This window comes from Arachis duranensis, chromosome 5, assembly GCF_000817695.3.
Source record: "Arachis duranensis cultivar V14167 chromosome 5, aradu.V14167.gnm2.J7QH, whole genome shotgun sequence".
NCBI lineage: Eukaryota > Viridiplantae > Streptophyta > Magnoliopsida > Fabales > Fabaceae > Arachis > Arachis duranensis.
Window position 1 is genome coordinate 9,176,463 of NC_029776.3, and position 19,893 is coordinate 9,196,355.

The following is a 19,893-nucleotide window of genomic DNA, read 5'->3' on the forward strand; positions in this document are numbered from 1 at the left end:
CATTATTTTGTATGAAAATTTGAATATATATTCTGTAAAATATGTAAAAAAAAAGTTAGAAGGATAAATATTAAAATTTATAATATTTATTGAATTTTTTTATCAATTTATAAAAATACAATTATATCAATACTTATTAAATATTATAATATTTTTTATCATATAAAAAATTAAATTAAATAAATAGTAAAATATAAAATAATATTAAATTAAATAAATAAAAAATACCTAATTTTTTATATTTGAACTTAAAGGTAAAGGGAGTGTTGCTTGTTGAATAAAAAAGTAAAGCACAGCATAGGCCGTAAGCGAAGGAAGTAGCGTGTTTTTATAGTTATCTTTTTTTATTTGTCCACTCACTAAATTGAACCTGGATACTTTAAGTTATAGTAAGGCATCTAAACCAATTGAGCTATTCTTTATTTTTGATGAAGTACTACTAATTTTTTTATAAAATATTTGGGGGGGCCATGGCCCCTGTCTGAATTAAGCTCCGCCGCTGGACCAATTTATATAGTTTTAAACTCCTAGAATAAATCGATTTAGGTTAGATCAATTTTTATAAAAGTATTTTGCAACAAAAGTCAAGACAAGTTAATTAGATATTATAAAATGTGAAATAATTTAATATAGTAATTCCTTATTTTTATGTGAATAATTGGAATTTATTTAACTAAATTTGTTAATCTTTAATAGAACAATTCGACATAATGATTTGTTTGTCTAATAAATATAATTTTAGCATCTAATTTAACAAATAAAATTTGTTAAAAATTAGAATATTTGTAAAATGGATAAATTACTAAAAATATATTCAACTTATTTTATTATTGGCAAAAATATTTTTAAATTGTGTAATCGATAAAAATATTTTTAAATTATTTAAAAATGTAACAAAAATACACATCTATGAACTGAAATATTCTATGTTAATACAAAAGAATGATGTGGCAAATAAAATTTTTTATTTAAAAAGTGAGACTCTAACATTTGTGAGTCATGTCACGTTTTTTTAATTAATGGAATATGTCTTTGATCATGACGGGATATTTATAATATATTTTAAAATGATTTAAAGATATTTTTATTGAAAACAGATTTTAAAAGTATTTTTATTAGCATTAAAATTATTCATGGGTAGTTTTTGTGGTTTATTCTAAAATAAATAATAAAAACAGAATTTATTGAAAAATATCTTTATAAAACAAAATTTATTTTTAATATGAAGATAAAAATAGTATTTTAATTAAATGTTGATATTTAAATTATATTATAATATTATGGATAAATAACAAATATATTTAATATGTATTTTCTGTGTTGACCGAAATATTAATACGTATTTAACATACATTATATATTACAACATGCATTCTATATGCTGATTTTTTATATGCAAAATCTATATGTCTATAATTATATCAAAGGTATGTTTGACAAACGCTTTAGAAGAGAAGAAGTACGTTTAGGTTTCTTGAAAGTTTTAACTTTTGGTTTGACAGTTTTTTTCATAAACGCATGAGTGATTTTATTACCAAAACCACGTTTATAGTAAGTAATAATTTGTAATTTCTGTATTTTTTAACGAATTTTTAGTCATAAATACTAAACATTTATTTATCTTTTATCAACTTTATCCTTCATGCATGTTATTGTATTATTTATAAAATTCTTGTTAGCTCTATTTTTATTATTTATTATTTTTATTTTTTTATTAAACTATTTGTTTGACATTATACATTTTTATAATTGTAATTTTTGTGTATTATGTTTGTTATCATTTTTTTATAATATGATTTATTGATCCTATTAGGTAAAGTAAATTAAACAAAAAATTAAAAGTAAATCATAATAATAGTAAAAAATTATAACATATTAAAAATGAGTACTAAAAATACTAAAAATATACTATATAAAAAACATCATCAAGAATTTTAAATTTATTTCGATCACTACAAAGGAAATTTTAATTTTTTATTATTTTTAATATTCTCTTTTATAATTGTAATTTTCGTATACGATATTTTATTGTAATTTTTTTTATAATATAAATTATGATTCTATTAAAAAAGATAAATTAAATAAAAAATTAATCAATAAATAAGAGAAAAATCTATTAGCACTTTTATTATACTGAATTGTTTGTCTATATGTGTTATTATTTAATAATTTTTTATCTAAAGATGATTTTAAATAGTATAAGTCAAATAATATTTATTTTACTATAATCTATTTTGATATAAAAATTGTCAAATATAAATTATTTAACACAAACTTATTTTTTATCAAAATTTAAATTTATAAAATTAATTTTATACAAACTCCTATTTATAAACTATAATCTAAATACACACTAAATAATTTTTAAACAAGTCCAACTAAATTCCTCTTAATAACGTGCACTTTTTATTCGTACACATTTTTATCTACGTTAATTGTCTTTTCTCTTCTTTGTTTGCGTTTTTTTTTCTCAAAGAGAAATGAGCATACCCTTGTTTTGTTGCAGTTGCAGTATATGCAAAGGAATGAAGTGATAGGGGGGCAGAAGTGTCAAGGAGAGACTGAGTCAGATCATGTGTGGTGTGGTGCGAGCATGAAAAGAATGGATGGGATTCTTGTGTAGGCAGAGCAGAAAGAAAGGGTTAAGGGGGACCGCAGAGAGACAAAGTCCATGAAGCACACGACACGTCAAAGGTGGTCCCCCCGTGCGTTTTCACCATTTCCCATCCCAAAACCCAGACCCACCCACGCTGTTTCCCCTTTCTTTTCTTTATTATGGATTTCTGTGTCGCACGTGTGGAGCCGACTGTAACCTCCTGCTCTCTGGGCCCCACTCATCTCGTTGTTTGTCCATATCTCACATCACGTCACCTCACACCAAACCTCAAATACCGGAAACACAACGGGGCATGTTCCCAATCATCCTACTCTACTTAATTACTACTTTTCTACCGTTGTAATTAGGTTCTTAATTAATTTTTGAAAATAAAAATATCAAATATTAATGTTATAATTTTTTATAAATTAAAAATTAAAAAAATTACTTATAAACTTATCTAAATTGATCAGATTAATTCTATTTGCGTAACTAATAACTAGATCGAAAATATTTAGAACTGCATTTAGAAGGTAAAAGAACATGCCATCACTTGATCGATATAAAAGTCTATTGATACCAATATATACATATGGTTAGTTTTCCAACTTGAATAATTCGATACTCAATAGTAGTCCCTCGGCCATCACTAATCAACAATTGGCCGTACATGTACTAAGGTTCAAAAACATATTATTGTCATCATCTTAAGCTTTTTTCTAAGATTGTGCTACATTATATAAAGTCTATTAAATATACATTAATTAGGAAATACCACACTGTATTTGATTATTATTCATACCTATTATTATATGGTGTAGTGAGTGATATATCAAAGGTGGTGTGCGTGGGAGTATCTTTGGGATTTTGGCTGGGTGCCGCCAGGCCAATGCCATTGCAGACTAAGAACTGACATTCCAACTGTGTACAGATTCTAACTATTTTTTTTTTACAGGTTTTTAGTTTAGGAAAATTATGAAGTGTTCCAGTTAATTTATCGAAATTTTGATATATTGTATACGAACAGATTTTAAGTATTTTGAAATAAAATCTAGAGTAAAAGACAAATAGATCCTGATTTTTTAAGATGCGGACATTTTCGTCCTTTAAAATTGGAAAATACATTTCGATCTCTCACTATATAATTTTCGTGACAATTATGTCCTTCTGTGGAATTGATGCTCGAAACGATAACGGAGATTGTTGAGGTGGAAGGGTGGAGAGTTATGTGTCTGTTACGGTTGCTGAAGTGGATGGAGAACAAATTATTGGAGGACAAATTGGTCTTTAATGGCCAAAACGACGCCGTATGCATCCTCCACTTTCATGCCCATCATCCTAGACCTCTTTTTCTTCTTCTTCCATAGCAGTTTCATCGTGTCATTTCTTTCTCTCTCGTCTCACAGACCTCTCACTCCACAACCCTCTCCACCTTCTAAAACCTTCACTCCCTTCTCCTCCCATATTCCGACTGGCTCTCAGAATTTCTCAATGGATCAGTACTAGAAGTAGTATATATCCAAAATCTTAGTACAACAATCTTAAAAGGGTAAAATGGGGCCATTTTCATTACAAAATCAATAAAAAATAAAACTCATCCAAATCATCTTATAATAATCAGAGTGAAATGAACTATAGGCAGTTGAACAACTAAGTCGAGCATGATAAATTCAACTTGAACAGTTCTAAAAAAAAAAACTCAAATTTTGCCCCTTTTTTGTTACAAAATTAACCTAAAGACAAACATACATGGATCCAAGTTACAAATTAATCAAGAAAATCATAGAAAGAAAATAATTGGAAGTAGAAATTAGCGTACCCAGTGATGATTGAAGAGACAAAAAGACGGTGAAATGGTTGCTTGAAAACAGTTACAGTAATAGAGAATTGGTCGGAAAGGAGTAACCCTAGCATGGTAGAAATGGTTTGCTTCATGGAGTCTCTGGCGAAGTCAGAAACACCTTTGGAGATGACGGAGTTATCAAGAGGTTCGATTCGACGGAACATGTTGGCAATGACGGTGAAGTCTCAGTCGAAGGTGGACTTGCGAGTGGAAACGAGGTCGTCGGAGGAGAAGAAGCCATCAACGTCGCCAGAGACGAGGCAACAGGTGGTTAGAAGGCGGCGGTGGAGGAATATGGGAGGAGAAGGGAGTGGAGGTTTTGGAGGGTGAAGAGGGTTGTGGAGTGAGAGGTCTGTGAGACGAGAGAGGAAGAAAGGGCGCGATGAAACTGCCATGGAAGAAGAAGAAGAAGAAGAGGTATGGGATGATGGGTATGAAAGTGGGGGATGCATACGACATCGTTTTGACAACTAATGATCAATTTGTCTTCCAACAATTTGTTTCCCATCCACTTCAACAACAGTAACGGACACATCACTCTCCACCCTTCCATCTCAACCATTTCCGTTACCGTTTCGAGCACCAATTTTACGAAAGGACATACACGAAATTTACATGATGAGAAATCGAAATGTATTTTCCAATCTTGAGAGACGAAAATGTTCGCGTTTTAAAAGATTAGAGACCTATTTATCTTTTATTCTAAAATTTAAAAAATTACATATTTGAATTTATTTTTGACCTATTTTAACACAATAATTTTACACGCAGTGAAGCCATGAATCAAGTAAAAAATGGCTTATAGGGAGTGCACATAGTTTGAATAATATTTGTAAATTTGTAGAATTTATGGTGGAAACTCACCTGCAGTTGACTGCAGGTGAAGTTGTTTCTGGATAGTTGACACGTGTTACTGTACGGTTTAAAAAACCGATTTATTTTATATAAATGGTTTATTTAAAAAAACCGGTTTGAATAAATCAAATAACTACTTTTAAAATAATTTAAATTTTTTATGCGTGTTATTCCTAAATTCCTAACAAATGAATTTGATATGTTCTTTTTCTTCATTCATATTGACCAATTTTTCTTTAAATTTATCTAAAAAATTTTTTATTTAATTTTTGTCAAATATATGTATACAAATTGTTTGAAAAAGTAAAATTTAGTATTCTGAAAAAGAAACAAAATTCACGGTTTTTTTATAGAAATGGCATAAATGATATCATCTGTCCTTTTTTTGTGTCTCTGTTTCTATTTTCTTGATGAGTTTTGTTTTGTTTCCCATAACTTACATTTTTAGTTGCTTTTAAATTAAGCTGTAAACAGATTTTAAATTAAGTTGTCATGCACGTTTTTGTGTTTTTACTTATCAACTAGAATTTATTTTTTAATGAAATTAGAATTTATTTTCAATAAAACAAAAGTATCTAATCAAAATATTAATTTGGTCTCCTTAAATAATTGAACATAATATTATTAATTTTGTCTACAACAAAAATTTTTAATAAATTTTTTCAAAATAAAATTGATTCAAAAATAGAGAAAAAAAAGAACAACTAATGAAAATATTTATTTTGACATTGCCATCAAGAATAGGATAGCCATAAAAAAAATTCAACCAAATAAAAAGGACCTAACTCATACAATTAAACTACCATCATATCATCACAATAAACTATAACATCACCAACTAAAGAGACATATAACAAATATGAAAAAGATCATGCCAAAATTTCAACAATGCTCATGCTATCAACTAGTCTATGTTATACCATAATTACATTTTTGTTTTCCATCACATGAAATTGTCATGAATTATCTTAGCATTTATGATCTTGAACATCAAAATGATGTGATGACATAAATATGTACGTATTTATTAAATAATTTTTATCATTCACAGAGGAATGAATAAAAACATAAATTAAGAAATACATTTGAAATAATAAATTTGATTGAGAAATATAAATAAAAGAAACATACCTAATTGAAAGTTTCATATTAGTTTTGAAAAAGGAATTGAAAGAGAACGGATTTTACATGCGAAACGAAGAAAAGGGGAATAAAAGTAACTGTTTGGTTCAATTCAAATCGGTTTTTTTAAATAAACCATTTATATAAAATAAACCGATTTTTTTTAAATCATAGAGTAACACGTGTCAACCATCTAAAAACAACTTCACCTGCAGTCGACTGCAAGTGAATTTCTGCCAGAATTTATTCGCATTCGATTCATAATTTGTAAATATTATTTAATTTGTATAGTTATTGGATTTGATCCACTTTCTTATAGAATTGGATTAGAATTGGATTGCAGATATTATATTTATATTCATATATTCGACTCACAAATTTACAGATCTATAATACATAATAAATAAATAAATAAACAAATAATTAAATATACATATAAGTAAATAGTATATATAGTTGAGTTTAGCTTTTCTTTTAGAAATATAATTTTTTTTTGTGCATCTCACATACTCTATTCTCTAAAAAATTAACATATAGTATAATAATACATAATTATTTAATAGTATAATTTCTTTTATAAAAATCGTTTGTTAAAATAATTTTTAATAAGATATCTACTTAATTTTAAGTGATGAAATATTTTTTTTATCTTATATTTATATTTTGTATAATTTTTTTAAGGGTAAAGTATTAAAGTGGTCCTCTATGTTTGGGCATAATCTTGTTTTGGTATTTAAGGTTTAAAGTGTCCTATTTGAATTTAAAAAAAATTTCATTTAGATTCGATGTAGTTCTAACGTGAGGTCAAAGTTAAATAATTAACGAGATGTCCTATATAACAGCAGTACAAAAACAAAGTCGATAATATAGAAAATAAGTACAAGTTCCAGAGACACAAAATCAACCGTGGATGCATCAATACATTTATTTATTATTTTTCTTACAATTTAAATAAAAAATTTTCTATAGAATTAAGGAGAATGATAAATAAATGAATTGATGCATCCACAGTTGATTTGTGTCTTTGGAGTTTGTACTTGTTATCCATATTATCGTCCTTATTCTTGTACTGCTGTCATATAGGACATTCCATTAATTATTTAACTTTGACCTCACAATAAGGTTATATTGAAGCTAAATGAATTTTTTTATTCAAATAGGATACTTTAAATCTTAAGAACTAAAATAGAATTACACCTAAACGTAGAAGAATAATTTAGTACTTTACTTTTTTTAATATAAATTTTTTTAATTTTTTATGCTCTAAATTTATTTGAAATAATTTTTTTAATATTTATTATTTTACGGATATATCCGATATCTAATCTATAAATATACAAATTAGATTTCTAAACATAAAAAAATATAAATATTATATCCAATAATTTTAATATAGATCAAATTGAAATTTTAATCATCTACTAGCTTAACTCGACCTGACACAAAGATTAGATGTATTACCTTTTATGTCTATCCTTTTTGCTATGTTCTTAGTTCATATATATATATATATATACAAAAAAGCACTATGTTACACTCTTATCAAAATTTGATAACTAATAAATATTATCTTTTAAAAAAATAATAATAACAGGAAATTTTTTTAAGAAGAGTTAAAATAATTCTTCATTTTTTAAAACAAATAAAAACGTCTTTAGTTACCCATTTATTTTCTGTTGAGACACAAGTCGCCTAATTCCACAAATAATCTATTCACATACTAATTATTGTAACTTAATGTAGTATAATGTAATTAAAAATTTTATTTATTATAAATTTCATATTTATGTTATTTTAAATTATACGTCAATTAATATAATTTTATTTAGGTAATATTGTTATGAATACAAAATCAAACTAAATTAAATTAAAATATTTAAATTATATTAAAATATTTAAATATAATATAAAAGAACGAAATATAGGTAAATATGGTATAAAAAAAGAGTAATTTTTTTTACTCAAACACCATACTTAGTATGCAGATTATCTAACTTTAGGCGATCTACATAGTCACAGACAAAAAAGATAGATGTATCTAATTAAAAATATTTTTATTTATATTTTTAAAATAAATAATTATTTTAATTCATTAAAAAATCATATTATCTGTGATTATCTTAAAATAAAAAATCTTAAAATCCAATACTTTTTATTAATATTAGCTAATGCTTTGAACTAATATTTTATTTTTATACAATTAAAATTTACGATTTAGAATATATAATTTAAAATTTAGTTTTTATTATCTAAAGTTTGCTAAATATTAAAAAAATTGTTAGTCATATAACTAACTCTTTTGAAATATAAAATTCCTAAAATTTCGTATCCATTCATTTTAAGTAAATTTATTACATATAGAGTTTACTCAATCATCTAATTTTTTATGTGCTTAAATTTATAATTTTTTTTTATATATTTGTATTTAAAAATAATAAATAAAAAGAGAGAGAAGATGATTTGAGAAGGATTAGTGGTGGTGATGAATATAGTAGAATGTAGTGTTAGTAAAACATAAGATGACATAAAGGTGAAGTGCGATAATTTGATGTTATGTCATCAATTCTGTTCAAAATTAATTATAAAAGATGCTAACGATAAATAAATCTCTAAAAGATTTTAAAATGCGACAAAAAAATTATATATTAAATATATATTTAAAAAATAATTTTAGATATCATATTTTGATGTAAAATTTTACAATCATTATTAAAAAAATAAAATTTTTTAATCTTAAAAATTTGGTAATTTTATATCAAGAGATTTAAAAAAAAAATTATTGTGAATGATACATTTTTTTGAAAAATCAAAAGAAAAATTTAGATATCAAATTTTGCTCCAAAATTTTTTGTGACTTTCTAAATATTTATTCAAATGTTGTCTCAAAAGTTTAAATCAATGTATAAATCATTTGTCAAATACAAAAGTTTTTTTTGTCACTTACAAAAAATATAATATTTATTAGTTATTTTTATCTTATTTTCAAATCATTCAAATAATATTTTGTCGATAACATCTTTCCGTGACTGTTTTGTCAATGGTTGAAATTTTTGGTACTAAATTGGTAGTTAACCCTTTTATTATTTAAACAATTATGTAAGAAGATTGACAATCTGATATCCACTGTGAAAGAAAATTGTGTGTTCATGTAATAATCTGAATCATAACCAGTTATTGTCTACTCAAACTTTACCTGCAAAAAGGGGTCCATGAAATGAAATATGTAACCTGCAAATAAAAGAGCAATTTGTCAGATAGAAGATGATTGATGGTCTTGCTATGAAAGTAGGTGATGGTAGATCAACCAGATTCTAGGAGGATACATGGCTACAGTTAGAAAAGTTGAAAGACTCCTTTCCGAAATTTTTCTTGGTTTCAAATAACAAAGAATTCGTAATTGGGGACTGTGTGGGTATTAGGATGGGATAGAGTGGGTGTGGAACTTCCAATGGAGGAGGGAACTCGGCCAATGAGAGATTGACAATATGATCAAATGCTTGATACCTTGCACGCTGTGAAATTGATAGCAGATGTACAAGATATAGTGGTGTGAAAGTTTGACAAGGAAGGTGTTTATACTACTAACTCATTTGTGCAGATTTTGCAGGAACAGACTGTGATGGATGATATCCTTAACTACAAGTTCCCAAATGGTATCTAAAAATGACTAGTTCTCCCTAGAGTTGAGTTGTTTAATTGGTTTGTGCTAGTAGGTCGAGTTAATACAAAAGATCGCTTGAGTAGATTTGGCATAATTGCTTAGAATGACAATGTTTGTGTGATGTGCAACAAGGAAGTTAAATCTGTCCAACACTTGTTTGTTACGTGTGAGTTTGCTTGGCAGATATGGTGTGTGTGGATCTCCCATATGGGTCGGGCATGGTACATCCCGGGTCTATAAGAGAACATTTTGAGAGTTGGAAGACGTTGTCCATGAAAAAAAGACGATCTTAAAATATAGTTAGTGAGGTTCTTTTCAGTTATATGGAATATTTGGTCGTGTAGAAATAAATTTATTTTCCAGAATAAGACAACGATAGTGATGCAATGCATTACTAGATGGTTTTGTAGTTCAAAGAAATGGTGAAAAAATAATTCGTGTTATTGATGACTATACCAAAAATAACATATGAGTTGTTTAATATTTTTATTATTGTATGATTCACCAAGTATGTAGAGCTTCTTTGTCTTTCATAAAAAAAAAACAATTAAAACTAATTTGACTTACAATATTTTTAGGTTTCATAATTTAAAATTACAATATTCAAATCGAATGGGCGGACAAAAAATTTAAATCAATGCTTGAAAATGTACCCATGATGTTACATCTTGGAGAATTCGTGTGATTGGTATCATTAGCTGCTTATTAGGCAGCCTTTAGTTAATTCCTCCTATCACTCGACGATTGGCATATCACCATTCAAGGCAGTTTTCAGCAGAGACCCTTCTATCCTCATCTATTATGAGCTTATGATGACTAATACTCTAGCTATATAGGAATAACTTTAAAAGAGAGATGAAATGCTAGCCTCTCTAAAATCAAATCTGCAGCCAGCTTAGCTTCGGATGAAGACACAAGCAAATAGTATAAAGTTGAACCTTTTCATTCCATTTCTAGGTGTGTTATTATCTAAATTTGATATTGTTCTGTTAAAAATCCATTCTACATCAAAACGGGTAATATCCGTTTAAAGATGGCAAAAATTTCCAATGAAACAAGTACCCGTAAAAATTTATTCGTTGGAGGCGCAAATGGAGAGATTTTGTACCCACGGGATGGGACAACAAGTAACGAGGACCTATTTATTATACAGGACAAAATGGGAATAGAGGTTCCCACGAGGTGGGAATCATATAATCCCCGTATATATAAAAAGACAGTAATATCCCTGCCATATATATATATAATTGAGGAGTTGAAAATTCCAAATTTTCAACCCTAGCCGTCACTCACACTCGTTCATTCTGAACTCTGAAGCTCATTCTCCCTCTCTTCTCCACTTCTCTCCTCTCTTTTATCACTACCAATCACCACTGCTGTCCGCCATCTCCTACCCCCTCACTGCTGCCAACACGAAGCTTCTATCTTCTCCTCGCGTGTCTAAGTCTCATCAGTCATCCCATTTGCAATCGCAACATCGTCGTCGCATTCGGCCAGCCAAGGAGAACATCGCTGTCTCCGCCTAACCCAGCAGAAGATAACATCTTCGTTGCCGTCTGACCCAGCCGAGGTAGCAACGTTGCTACAGAGCCTCTTCGCTAATCTTCACCTCTTCGCCTCTCCGCGTCTTCGCCTCTCCGCCTTGTCCCCAATCTTCATCGTCAGTTCAACTGCTCTTCCTCCTAGTAAGTTTTGTGAACTGCCATTTAAATTTCTTCAGTTGTGATTTTAGGGTTCATCTATCATATCATCTCTGTAATTTTAATTTGCTTTAAAGAATTTGTTAATTTTATTTGCTTTGAAAAACTTGTTAATTTACCTTGAAGAACTTGTTCTGATTTATCTTAATTTGCTTTAAAGAATTTGTTAATTTTAATTTGTTTTGAAGAATTTTGTTCTCATTTATCTTAATTTGCTTTGAAGAACTTGTTAATTTGCTTTAAAGAACTTGTGCTGATTTATTTTAATTTGCTTTGAAGAACTTGTTAATTTTATTTTGCTTTGAAGAACTTGTTCTGATTTGTCTTAATTTGCTTTGAAAAACTTGTTAATGTTAATTTATTTTGAAGAACTTAATAATTTGCTTTGAAGAACTTGTTATGATTTATTTTAACATGTTTTAAAGAACTTGTTAATTTTAATTTATTTTAAAGAACTTGTTAATTATTATAGTATTATTTCTGACTCTAATTATTCCTCATTTTAGTTCTGTTGATTACAATTTATATTTTTATGACTCTGATTATTCCTCATTTTGATTCTGTTGATTACAATTTATATTTTTATGATTTATGTGATTTGAATTTTGTGATTTTTTTGAAATTTAATGATTCCTGTGATTTGTAATTTTTTGTTCGATGTAGGATTCAAATAAATAAGAATTTAGTATCACTACCATCACAAGATGAAAGAAAGCTTGAGAATTATGTATTTTAGTTTTTGAATATGTTTGGTTGTTTAAATATTTTATAAATATATTTAGTAGAGATATTTGTTGTTTATTACTCTTTGAGTATTTGGAGACAATAAAAAAATATGTTTGTAATAACAATTGAGAATGATCTTTATTTTTTTCTATTTTTTCTGTTTTTTTTTATATTTTTTCAATTTTTATTATTTTTTATAAAAATCTGCGGAGACTTCGGTGCCTGATGGATACGAGATTCCGTTACTTATCATGGGGACGGGGACCAGTTTTGAAGGAGGGTGGGAGCGGGAGGACATGGGATCCGTTGTCATCTCTGTATCAGCCTCTAAGCGAGTAGGAATAGAGTGGGTATCCACAAATTTAGATATTATTATCATTCTTAACAACCGATAATTAAATCGAACTGAACAAAAAAACTCATTTTTAAATTAATTGTAGTAAAATTCGGTTTGGTTCAATAACAAACCCCCTAATTAGTGCCATTTTTCATACATTAAGATATTAATTAATATATTTACACATGAGTTATCCTTAAAGAAATTAATTTTGAATATCTAATAAAATTAAAACATTTATTTTAAAATAAACGAAATAAAGAAAAACCCTTTGATAACTTGGTTCCTTGTATAATTCTCAATTTGATATTATGGAAGGAGTTTTTTATGTTTAACTAGAGAAATTAAGTTTATTTAAGCAAAAGATAATTAAGCCCCATTAGTTAAAGAAGATTTTACATAATGGTAACAGTTTTCGAAGATAAAAATATGAAAAAATAAGATAAATTTAATTAGTATCCATGTCCTATGTCCTATGTGCTACATATTGAGTGTAAGGGATGCAAAAAATGGTCTTGTGATGATGCAATTATGGAATTGTTGTATATTTGTTGAAACCAACCAATTGGCAATAATGGAGATGCTCGAATTGTGGGACCCACTTTGGGAGGGTGTTTCTGCCTCATGCTAGCATCTCTATCTCCCACAGCGAATTTGCATGTGGGTTGCAACTTGCTTTGACTGGTCTTCTTGTTTCTCCATTTTCACTTTCGGTTTCGGTTTCTTACCAAAATATAAAATGACCAGCAAGGCCCCTCCCTCATCCACTAACAATAATATTAAACATCATACCCACACTCTCAAGTCTCAACTCACAGATCCACCTACCATATACTCTTATATACAGTAACTCTTTATTTTTTAGAAGAAAAAACCACTAAAAATCATAGTTTTATTTTGATTGTGTTATTGTTTAGTTCTAACACTTTATTTGGATGTTATAAAGAAAATAAAAAAAAAGAAAATAAAAAAATTAAGTTATTTGTGTGTTGTTTGGATGAATAAAAAATAAATAAAAAAAGTTTTTATTTGTGAAGAAAAAAATTTTCTTTTTATTTTTTATTTTTTTTTATAACAAAAAAATTATTTTTTATCTATTTTTTTTCTTTTTTTTTCATTCATTTTCTAGCAAACTAAATATAGTGTAAGTAGAGCTAGGAGGGAGGGGGTAGAGATGTAGGGGTCGGAGGTGGTGGGCCATGTTAGTCATGTGGGTGTGTGGACGCCGCATAATTGGACTGTGGTATGCCGTATAGGTACAGTCTAATCTACACCATCAAATATGAATGTATGTGTTAAGTGCTAACGAACAAACAAGTCATGTGCCTTTGATGAAGGAACGGTGCGTTAGGTCTTTCTATGATAGATATCTTCCCTCCCTCTTTATTTCAACGCCGTGCCCTTGTGCCTGCCTACTACCTTTACACATGACTACGTTTGTTACATGAATATTATCACCACAAAATTATCCTAAGCTCAATTTAAGTTCATGCAAGTTTTTTCTAATAATGGATGATACATAAGAAAGAATATATGTATAGCCCAAGTGGGAGATTGTTAGGAAATTATTTAATTTCCTAACTTATTTGTGGGCAATACATATATCAATTATAATCACAAATGATGCTATTTCAAATTAAATGACTTATATAATGATGATCTCATTTATTGTTATAAATGCTAATTGAATAAGTCATTATTACTTTTGATTTGGAATTAAATGAGAATAAAACCGGATATTATCTTTTGTTCCTTAGATAATTATCTTTTTGTATTTTAGATATATTATCTTTTGGGCTTTAGATACTATTTTATTTGGGCTTAAGGGTTTAATGGGTGTCATGCTCAAATATAAATAGACTTTCAGGGTTTCGGTCCCCAATATACCAAAGTCGCCTTTGTTGCTCTTTCCCCATCAAAAGAGTTGCAGTTCAGCCACCTAGGAATACAGAAGACTTTGGTTGAGGAAGATCGAAAGAACCACAAGATCCAAACTCTTCCAATCATAATTTATGTTTATGAATTCAGGTACGCTTCCGCATTATGTTATATTTTTGGTGATTCAATATGGATGATCTGGGTTGTTGAAAATTAATTATTCCAACAAGTGGTATCAGAGCCATCCATAATTTAGTCATCAAAAATATTTGATTTTATTGGATCAATATATATACATATGCGTTGTTTACATTATATTGCACACTTAATAAAATTATTTCTGATTGTGTGTGCATCAATACGTATATATGCTTTACATATGAAACGTATTCCTTCCATACCGTTTTGGATTGCTTTTATATGCATGTATCACACGTTACGCATACATATATATATACTGTTGGTAATTTATTATACATATATATTATTATTATTATTTCGATACGTATATATATGTATATTATTGCGTGCTTATAGTGTATGCCGAGCACGTTTAGTTTATATATATATTTATATATATATAAAATTGATACTTATGAAAATTAATAATCATATTTTTTTTAAGGTCTGAAAAGACACTATTAAAATTTAATTTCTTTTAGAATTTAAATATTTTTTGTTGTTACATAAGGAAACTAGTAACAATTTGGATTATTATATCCATCCATTATAAAGATTTGGTTTTGGAATAAATTGATTGAACATTATGCTGCCAAAGTAGCCTCTTTTGTGAAAATTGATTTATTCAAAACATTAGGAATATGGTGATATGTAATTCATGCGAATATTGGTCATCCCATAGGAAGGTCTATATTTGGCCGAATTACATACACATATTAATAGTAAATACATGTTTGGGTAACACATTAAGAATAAAGTAATGTTTATTATTTATGCAAACAATAATCGGCCCAAAGAAAGTTTATTGTTTGGCCAAATAATAAGCATTGCACACTTTTGTTTATTTTCTATTAATTATGCAGTCAATAATCGGCCCAAAGGAAGGTTATTGTTTGGCCAATTAATAGAAAATATATGCGGTAATAAATAGGTTGCGAAGTTTAAGTTTTCATGTGCGCATTAAGTCGGTCCAAAGAAAGGCTTAATGTGTGACAGGAATTTTGACAATATTTGATACAGCTCTTCGAGAGGAGAAACCCACTTCCACTCCGGAAAACCTCAATGAGGTTAAAATAGAGAAGTGGGAGAAATCCAATTGAATGAGCATTATGATCATGAAACGCTCAATTCCTAAGGCGTTTCGGGGCTCAATTACTGAGGATAAAGATGTCAAACAGTTCCTAAAGGATGTTGAGAAATTCTTTGAAAAATGCCAAACAGTTCCTAAAGAATGTTGAGAAATTCTTTACTAAGAAATTCAGTGCTCACATGGCTTTATCTTCTCAGTATAAAAGAAAGCGTGATACTACTGCGGATGCGCCTTCTCAGCAGAAAAGGCTAAGAAACAGGATCAAGTTTCAACCTGTTTCTTCTGTAAGAAGGTGGGACACATGAAGAAGGATTGTACCAAATATGCCACTTGGCGTGTGAAGAATGGTATAATTCTCACTTTCGTTTGTTCTGAGGCTAGTTTAAGTTATGCACCTGTTGATACTTGGTGGGTAGATTCTGCTGCTACTACTCATGTAAGTGTGACTATGCAGGGTTGCCTGTGGAGCCGACCGCCAAGTGATGTTGAAAGATACATCTACGTGGCAGACGGCAATATAGTTGCAGTCGAAGCTATAGGAACCTTTAGATTATGTTCCACGAGTGGATTTTATTTGGATTTATTAGAGACATTTTATGTACCGTCATTTAGACGAAATTTGGTTTCTGTTTCCCGTCATTTAGACGAAATTTGGTTTCTGTTTCTCGTTTGGACAAATCAGGTTATTTTTGTTCATTCGGAGACAACAAAGTCAGTCTCTTTTATAATTCGAATAATATTTGCTCTAGTCATTTGGTGGATAATCTATATAGGCTTAACTTAAATTCCTATAATAATGAAATACTGCAAATGGGTACAAAACAAAAAACTAAATGAGAATTTGGCATCGTTATGGCACAAACGCCTAGGCCACATCTCTAAACAGAGAATTCAGGGGCTCGTGTCGGATGGAATTCTTGGACCCCTAAAATTGGCGGACTTTGAAGTCTGCATTGAGTGCATAAAGGGGGAAAAGGACAAATGAAAGGAAATTAGGTGCCGAGAGAGCTAAAGATGTCTTAGAACTAATAAGAGTTAAAGATGTCTTAGAAGTGATACATACCGATATATGTGGCCAATTCCCTACTGTCTCTTGGAATGGACAACGGTACTTTATTACGTTCATAGATGATTACTCTCGTTATGGATATATATTTTAATTCATGAAAAGTCCCAAGCCTTGGATGTTTTCAAGTCTTTCAAAGCTGAAGTTGAACTTCAACTTGGAAAGAAAATTAAAGCTGTCAAATCTGATCGTGGTGGTGAATACTATATAAGATATGACGGTTCAGGTGAGCAACGTCCCGGGCCTTTTGCTCTTTTCCTAGAGGAGTGTGGTATTGTTCCGCAATACACCATGCCAGGCAAACCTAGCATGAATGGTGTTGCAGAACGAAGGAACCGAACTCTTAAGGACATGGTGAGAAGTATGATTAGTTATTCTTTCTTGCCTGAATCACTCTGAGGAGAAGCCTTAAAGACCGCAATATACATCCTTAATAGGGTGCCAAGCAAAGCAGTTAACAAAACCCATATGAAATTTGGACTAGAAAAAGGCCCAGTATAAAGCATTTGCATATTTGGGGATGTCTAGTTGAGGCGCGACCTTATAGGCCACATGAAAGAAAATTGGACTCAAGGACAATTAGTTGCTAATTTGTTGGTTACGCTGAACGCTCACGAGGGTACAAGTTTTACAATCCTGCATCAAGGTCTATTTTTTGAAACGGAAAATGCGAGATTTCTTGAGGATGTTGAGTTTGGGGGGAAGGAAATATTAGGAATGTAGCTTTTGATGAGGATTCTATAACTGGAAATGATCAGGTATTTGTGCCTATTATTGTTCAAGATACATTTATAGTACAAGAGCACAATGAGAATCCTACTGTAGATCCAGTTACAGTACAAGAGAACAATGAGAATATTGTTGTTGCTCAAGATGCTGCTACAGTACAGGAAAATAATGAGAATCCTCCTTAATTCCAACCCATATAGAAAGCTCAACAACCTCAAGAAGTGTCATTAAGGAGATCCAATAGAGAAAAGAGAAAATCCATCTATGGTCTCAAACAAGTTTCTCATTAATGGTATCACAAGTGCATTAAGTCATTACCTCATGGTTTTGAGGTAAATATCATAGATGAGTGTGTATACCTTAAGTTCAGTGGGAGTAAATGCATATTTTGGTCTCATATGTTGATGACATTCTACTTGCTAGTAATGATATAGGCTCGTTGCATGAAACTAATAAATTTCTATCGAACAAATTCGAAATGAAAGATCTTGGTGATGCCTCTTTTGTATTAGAAATCGAGATACTAAGAGATCACTCTCAAGGTATTCTTGGATTATCACAAAAGAACTATATCAAAAGATTTTAAGTAGATAAGTCATGGAAAGATGTAGACCAACAGACACACCCGTAATTAAAGGAGACAAGTTCAATCTCAAGCAATGCCCTAAAAATGATCTTGAGAGGACATCAATGCATGATAAACCTTATGCATTAGCACTAGGAAACTTAATGTATGCTCAAGTCTACATACGTCCTGATATATCATTTATAGTGGGAGTGTTAGGTGGATACTTGAGCAATCCAGATATCGATCATTGGATAGCTGTTAAAATGCGTAATGCGTTGTTTAAAGAGAACAAATGATTACATGCTTATTTATCGGAGATCAGAAAATTTGGAGATCATTAGGTACTCTGATTCCGATTGAATGGCATATGGTTGCGAAACTATGACATTGAAAGGGCCATTAAAGATATTTTGTGACAATAAGTCAGTAAGTACTATACTCCAATAACAATAAGAGCTTGACAAAATCGAAGCATATAGACATCAAGCTTCTTAGTTGTCAAGGAGAAAGTTTAAGAAAAACAGATTTCCATAGGACATATGGAAACAGAGTATATGCTAGCAGACCCATTACCAAAGGATTGAACCCTAAAGTTTTTCATGAGCACACTGCTCGGATGGGTGTCAATATTTATGATGCCTTGGTTTAGTGGGAGTTTATTTCATGCTATATGTCCTATAACAGATATTGAGTTATTTTTCTGCAGAATTAAGTTGATGGTTTATTTCATGTTATATGAAATGTTCATTTTACAATATTTGTATTGTGTTTGATCTCAATAAAGTTGGACCAGCTGGAAATAGACATGCATGAGATCACTTGGCATGTAATTTCCATATTACTCATCCAAATTTGATCTATGTCGTTAAGTATATTAGGATGGTGATTGGCGTGGTTTAGTCACGGCATTTAATGTGATAAAAGCTGCGGTAGTTCCATATCTAATGTATGAGACGGACCAGATTGTTAAAGTAATGAAAGAAATAGCATTCAGATGCGCGCATAAAGTTTATAAAATGTGATTATGTCAAGAAAGAATATATGTATAGCCCAAGTGGGAGATTGTTAGGAAATTATTTAATTTCCTAACTTATTTGTGGGCAATACATATATCAATTATAATCACAAATGATGCTATTTCAAATTAAATGACTTATATAATGATGATCTCATTTATTGTTATAAATGCTAATTGAATAAGTCATTATTACTTTTGATTTGGAATTAAATGAGAATAAAACCGGATATTATCTTTTGTTCCTTAGATAATTATCTTTTAGATTTTAGATATATTATCTTTTGGACTTTAGATACTATTTTATTTAGGATTTAGGGTTTAATGGGTGCCATGCTCAAATATAAATAGACCTTCAGGGTTTCGGTCCCAATATACCAAAGTCGCCTTTGTTGCTCTTTCCCCATCAAAAGAGTTACAGTTCAGCCACCTAGGAATACAGAAGGCTTTGGTTGAGAAAGATCGAAAGAACCACAAGATCCAAAATCTTCCAATCATAATTCATGTTTATGAATTCAGGTACGCTT

At 29.6% G+C, this 19,893-nt stretch overlaps 1 pseudogene; it reads right to left on the reverse strand.

Annotated features, from left to right (window-relative positions):
- Positions 1-3,650: 3,650 nt before the first annotated feature.
- On the reverse strand, positions 3,651-4,891 carry LOC107487818 (uncharacterized; annotated as a pseudogene).
- Between the last annotated feature and the right edge of the window lie 15,002 nt (positions 4,892-19,893).